The sequence below is a fragment of the Entelurus aequoreus genome, linkage group LG07, assembly GCF_033978785.1.
Source record: "Entelurus aequoreus isolate RoL-2023_Sb linkage group LG07, RoL_Eaeq_v1.1, whole genome shotgun sequence".
In the NCBI taxonomy this organism is placed as follows: domain Eukaryota; kingdom Metazoa; phylum Chordata; class Actinopteri; order Syngnathiformes; family Syngnathidae; genus Entelurus; species Entelurus aequoreus.
The window spans coordinates 37,774,816-37,782,159 of NC_084737.1; positions in this window are offsets into that span (position 1 = coordinate 37,774,816).

Here is a 7,344-nt window from a genome sequence, read left to right on the forward strand (position 1 = left end):
GCACATTACTACACGCCAGTGAATGGAAACGCCTTTTCTGCGTCTCAATGGCCGTGGACGGATTAACTGCACCAGCTTTGTGACGTCATGTGATGAGCCTAATTATCTTAAACCCGAGTAGGACATGTAAGCGACTACAAGTGGGGCAAGTGCGTCCCTAGATCCAGCAGATGGTGCTCAAGTGTGCATTTTTATTTTGGACTCTCTTCATCACGGTTATAGTACATTAAAAAGTTAAAGTACCAATGATTGTCACACACACACTAGGTGTGGCGAAATTATCCTCTGCATTTGACTCATCAGCTTTGATCACCCCCTGGCAGGTGAGGGGAGCAGTGAGCCGCAGCGGTGGCCGTGCCCGGGAATCATTTTTGGTGATTTAACCCCCAATTCCAACCCTTGATGCTGAGTGTCAAGCAGGGAGGTAATGGGTCCCATTTTTATAGTTTAGTTTAGTTTAGTTTTTTAAGGATCCCCATTAGTCTACACCGCAGTGGAGACTATTCTTCAGGCAAAAAACATCACACAATCACAAAACAAAAGATTATAATGCAGTACAACATGATCAATAATATAATGTTGTAACACAAAAATAGCAACAACAAAAAACAATAACTTTGAGTTTACATAATAATGTTTATACCAAAGATAAAAAGAGCAATATAAAAATAGATATATATTTTAGCAAAAATAAAACCAAGAACCAATGGCCTATAGTCTTTGGTATGACTCGGCGGGGGTTTGAACTCACGACCTACCGGTCTCAGGGCGGACACTCTAACTGTGAAACAGTGCTCGTTAACAAACGTGTGTTATTATTGTTAAAGTGTGTTTCTTGTGTGTTGGGCAGCAGGGGCAGCGTTAGATGGTGTGTCTTAATGAAATTAAACAATGGATGTCCGCTAACTTTTTGCAACTCAACGCTAAGAAAACGGAAATGCTGATTATCGGTCCTGCTAGACACCAACATCTATTTAATAATACCACCTTAACATTTGACAACCAAACAATTAAACAAGGAGACTCTGTAAAGAATCTGGGTATTATCTTCGACCCAACTCTCTCGTTTGAGTCACACATTAAGAGTGTTACTAAAACGGCCTTCTTTCATCTCCGTAATATCGCTAAAATTCGTTCCATCTTGTCCACTAGCGACGCTGAGATCATTATTCATGCGTTCGTTACGTCTCGTCTCGATTACTGTAACGTATTATTTTCGGGCCTCCCTATGTCTAGCATTAAAAGATTACAGTTGGTACAAAATGCGGCTGCAAGGCTTTTGACAAAAACAAGAAAGTTTGATCATATTACGCCTATACTGGCTCACTTGCACTGGCTTCCTGTGCACTTAAGATGCGACTTTAAGGTTTTACTACTTACGTATAAAATATTACACGGTTTAGCTCCAGCCTATCTCGCCGATTGTATTGTACCATATGTCCCGACAAGAAATCTGCGTTCAAAGAACTCCGGCTTATTAGTGATTCCCAGAGCCAAAAAAAAGTCTGCGGGCTATAGAGCGTTTTCTATTCGGGCTCCAGTACTCTGGAATGCCCTCCCGGTAACAGTTAGAGATGCTACCTCAGTAGAAGCATTTAAGTCCCATCTTAAAACTCATTTGTATAATCTAGCCTTTAAATAGACCCCCCCTTTTTTAGACCAGTTGATCTGCCGTTTCTTTTCTTCTCTCCTCTTCTCCCCTGTCCCTTGCGAGGGGGAGTTGCATAGGTCCGGTGGCCATGGATGAAGTGCTGGCTGTCCAGAGTCGGGACCCCGGGTGGACCACTAGCCTGTGCATCGGTTGGGGACATCTCTGCGCTGCTGACCCGTCTCCGCTCGGGATGGTTTCCTGTTGGCCCCGCTGTGGACTGGACTCCCGCTGATGTGTTGGATCCACTGTGGACTGGACTTTCACAATGTTATGTCAGACCCACTCGACATCCGTTGCTTTCGGTCTCCCCTAGAGGGGGGGGGGGGGGGTTACCCACATATGCGGTCCTCTCCAAGGTTTCTCATAGTCATTCACCGACGTCCCACTGGGGTGAGTTTTTCCTTGCCCGTATGTGGGCTCTGTACCGAGGATGTCGTTGTGGCTTGTACAGCCCTTTGAGACACTTGTGATTTAGGGCTATATAAATAAACATTGATTGATTGATTGATACTTGGGCTCAAGCCCCTGGATGTTTTCTGAAAAGGCCTGAATTTACTTTTGAATCCAGAGTCGGGTATAAAACCAACTTTTCTTATTAATTGGTGTTTATGTGTATTTGGGATCTGTTTAAGTCCCATCCATCCATCCATCCATCCATCCATCCATCTTCAACCGCTTATCTGGAATCAGGTCACGGGGACAACAGCTCCAGAAGAGTCCCCAAGATTGTAGTCAGTTGGAAGCGTGTCTTAATGAAATTAAACATGTCAAGACTTGGACTTGGGTGTAGTTTACGGCGTGGATTGTTTTACCGGAATGCAAAGGAACTAGACCAATCATGGCATGAAGGTAAATACATGTTTAATCTTGTCACTAAAAAAAGGCAAACAAAAGGCGCGCACAAGGCGGAGACACAACTTGACTAAGGAAACAAAACTTGCGCTTAGGCAGACTATGGGTGCGAAACAAAAACACTGACTGTGACACGAATAAAACAAAAACTTACTTGGTCAGAAAAGATCAGAGCAGCATGAACTATTAAATCAAGGACTATGGCATGGGCAGAGCATAAACAGAGTACACAGAGTGATGACGCCAGGTCGACTACCTGGCAACTATGGCTTAAATAATAGTGACGTGATTGACAACAAATGCGTGAGTCCGAACACATGACAGGTGAAAACTAATGGGTTGGCATGGTAACTGAAACAATGCAGCGTAAACAGAAACTAAAAGAGTCCAAAACCCAAACAGAACTTAGCCAAACAAAGCATGATCAAAAGACATGACAAAACAATGGATGTCCGCTAACTTTTTGCAACTCAACGCTAAGAAAACGTAAATGCTGATTTTTGGTCCTGCTCAACACCGACACCTATTTAATAATACCACCTTAACATTTGACAACCACAATTACACAAGGCAACTCGGTAAAGAATCTGGGTATTATCTTCGACCCAACTCTCTCGTTTGAGTCACACATTAAGAGTGTTACTAAAACGGCCTTCTTTCATCTCCGTAATATCGCTAAAATGTGTTCCATTTTGTCCACTAGCGACGCTGAGATCATTATTCATGCGTTCGTTACATCTCATCTCGATTACTGTAACATATTGTTTTTGGTTCTCCCTATGTTTAGCATTAAAAGATTACAGTTGGTACAAAATGCAGCTGCTAGACTTTTGACAAGAACAAGAAAGTTAGATCATATTACGCCTTTACTGGCTCACCTGCACTGGCTTCCTGTGCACTTAAGATGTGACTTTAAGGTTTTACTACTTACGTATAAAATACTACACGGTCTAGCTCCATCCTATCTTGCTGATTGTATTGTACCATATGTCCCGGCAAGAAATCTACGTTCAAAGAACTCCGACTTAATAGTGATTCCCAGAGCCAAAAAAAAGTCTGCGGGCTTTGGAGCGTTTTCTATTCGGGCTTCAGTACTCTGGAATGACCCCCTGGTAACAGTTAGAGATGCTACCTCAGTAGAAGCATTTGTAAACTCTAGCCTTTAAATAGACCCCCCTTTTAGACCAGTTGATCTGCTGTTTCTTTTCTGCTCTGCACAGATTCGGTGACCACAGATGAGGCGCGAGCTGTTCGAAGTCGGGACCCAGGGTGGACCACTCATCTGTGCATCAGTTGGGGACGTCTCTGCGCTGCTAACCTGTCTCCACTAAAGATGATCTCCTGCTGGCCCCACTATGTACTGGACTCTCACACTATTATGTTAGATCCACTATGGACTGCAGCGTGACCCCAAGGATGCAGAGATGGCAGGTGGAATGCAAGTAAAACTAATTTAATAGTCACAGGAAGCAGGGAACAAACACTAAGCAACAGTCTAGAATGATCTAGCCCTGAAGAAGGAACCCATGTAGCACTAAATAGAACTAAATAATGAGAATCAGGTGTGCTGGCAGTCCATGGAACAGAAAGTAAAAGTGTTTCAAAACACAGAGAACAAATAGGAAATACTGATAAAACAAGCGCACCAGGACAGGAAGTGCTTCTAAGCACAGGATGTTGACAACAAAACCAAAATGGTTATGAAGGATCTTGACAATTTTGCTTCTTTTGTAAGTATAATCTAGTGCTTTTTGTCCGCTTTAAAGGGGAACTGCACTTGTTTCTATTTTTTCCTATCATTCGCAATCCTTATTTTAGACAAGGACACATATCTTTGTCTTTTTTGTGCAGTCTAAATTGCAAAATACGGCTATTCAAGACGGTTAACAATGTACAGTAGCTAAAGGGATTCACTTATTCAGCCTACAAAGCACTCTAAAAACATACAAAATCCACCAACAATACTTCTCTTATATGCGATGACCTCCATATTAACCAAGTGTCCAGGGTGTACCCCGCCTTCAGCCCGAATGCAGCTAGGATAGGTTCCAGCCACACTTGCGACCCCAAGAGGGACAAGCGATAGAAAACGGATGCATGAGTTGGATTAGCAACATTGTTATTGTAACAACTAATGCAGAGGAACTACTTTTAGGAGCATGGCGCCTACAGGAGTTGACATATTATCGCCTCTGAGTTGGTAGAAGTTTCTGCTAGATTAAAAATCATGCCTCTCACTTGTATAGTATATTGTTGTAGTCAGCCGAGAAGTTGGTCAACTTTGCCATTCAACTTAGACCCAAAGACATTGCTAGGAATGCACAAGATGCTTGTTTGCTCCCACCTTTTTTTTGTTACCTGAGGAATCAGGGTTAAATGAATTCATCGTCTAATTGGGGAACATCTGCTGAAATATATAAACATCCCATAGGTCCCATTGACAGCAGACATTTCACAGTTTTATTGTGTTTGTAGTTTGTATTTCTTGTTATGCACTAAGCACTACAGCTACATGATGCTTAGCCTTTCATCTTCTAAAAGTTGTAGCTCATCCTCTGTATATTTAGAGTGAAAATAGAAGTTTCTGGCTCATCCTTTGTCTCAAAGTCGCTATCGTTTGCAATTAGTAGTTGTTGAAGGAAATAGCAAACGTGCGCTGTGTGAAATCAATGCGCCCCCTAAAAAAGTTCCAGCAATTCTTAAGATGACCAAAATTCGGTAAATATTACATATTATAATGAATGTGCCTGTTACTACATTACACACTTACAACATGTACATAAAAAAATACTGGACTTTATAAGCAGAATAGATTGAATTCCCTACCTGAATTGTTAGCTGCTCTTGCTAGCGATTTTTTGTGATTTAGAAAGCACAAAGCAGAGAAAGACATAGTGTACATGTTTTACATAGGGACTGTAAATGATAGGCAAAATTCCCCAAAATGTGCAGTTCCCCTTTAAAGTGGGCACAATGAGAATGTTGAGGAGAAAAATGCACCATTACTTCTGCACATGCTAAAAAATCCATTGCTCATCTGGGCTAAGTACCAAATCTTCTTCAATCCTAAATACGCCCCTGTTTGGCAGGAGTCTGCTGCCCAAACAGCTAGGAACAGCATAATAATGACTGTTATAATGTATATTTAAGGAACAAACAATTTTAGTCAACATTCTACAGAGGCACTATAGAGAGCCTGCTGACCAACTGCATCTCTGTCTGGACTGGAGCCTGCAGTGCCTCAGACTGGAAGTCTCTGCAGAGAGTGGTGAGGACGGCGGAAAAGATCATCAGGACTCCTCTTCCTCCTATCCAGGAGATGGCAAAAAGCTGCTGCCTGACCAGGGCTCAGAAAATCTGCAGCGACTCCTCCCACCCCCATCAAGGACTGTTTTCACTGCTGGACTCTAGAAAGAGGTTCCGCAGCCTCCGTAGCAGTTGTAACAGCTTCTTCCCTCAGGCCATAAGACTCTTGAACGCATCATAATAATCCTCTCAATTTCCCCCCAAAAATGAATTAACTCGCTGGAATATAAAGACAATATAACATACATCCATAAACGTTGATGCATATGCAAAAGTGCAATATATTTATCTGTACAGTAATCTATGTATTTATATCTGCACCTTATTGCTCTTTTATCCTGCACTACAACGAGCTAATGCAACAAAAAGTCGTTCTTATCTGTACTGTAAAGTTCAAATTTGAATGACAATAAAAGGAAGTCTAAGTCTAAGTTCCTGCCTAGCAACAAATGTCACACATATGACATGAAAAAAGGAAATACAGTGGATACCCTATGTAGTGACATCAGCTATCAAATGCTAGTGTTAAATCGTAATTGCACTTATACATTCATTTTGTTTGCTTCAGCTAAATGCGATTCCACACAACACTCTCTCTTCTGCTATGTCATGAGAATTTGACAATACCTTTTCACTTCCTCTTCAGACGGCTTCTTGTCTTATGTAAACTGAGAAAACCCTCTTTTGCATCAGTCGGCATCCTAATGACAGCAGACAATTTACAGTATGATATGTACCTCGTGATGTGTAGTTGAAATTAATGTGCTGCCGAAGGCTTACAATGATCAAAATACATAAATATTAGATTTTATTCTAAATGTGCCTGTTACTAAATTACATATATACTTACAGTGTGTATATAAAACCTTACTGGATTTGTTTGGATGTTTTTTATAGGCAGAATAGAGTGACTCCCATTGGATCCATTGTAAGGAGACTTTTAATCACATTTATTTACTATTTAGAATGCATTAAAAAATAAAAACATATGTGTTCTTCTCTTGCATAAGGATTGTGAATGATAGGCAACATTCCAAAAAAGTGCAGTTAAATAAATGATAAATGATGAATAGGTTATACTTGTATAGCGCTTTTCTACCTTCAAGGTACTCAAAGCGCTTTGACAGTATTTCCACATTCACACACTGATGGCAGGAGCTGCCATGCAAGGCGCTAACCAGCAGCCATCAGGAGCAGGGGTGAAGTGTCTTGCCCAAGGACACAACGGACGTGACTAGGATGGTAGAAGGTGGGGATTGAACCCCAGTAACCAGCAACCCTCCGATTGCTGGCACGGCCACTCTACCAACTTCGCCACGCAGTTCCCATTTAAGTTGTGATCGATTCAATACCCTGAAAATTCCTGTTATCACCTTTGTCAAATGAGAGAAGGTTTGTCGTGACAATGATAAATCATTATCTTTTTACGCATGGAAATCAGCAGCTGTTGTCAGCACTTGTTTCCATTGACTTAACACTTGAAAGTGCAGTTTTCTTACGCATATCAGTTTTCGTCATCACATGTATGAAGATAA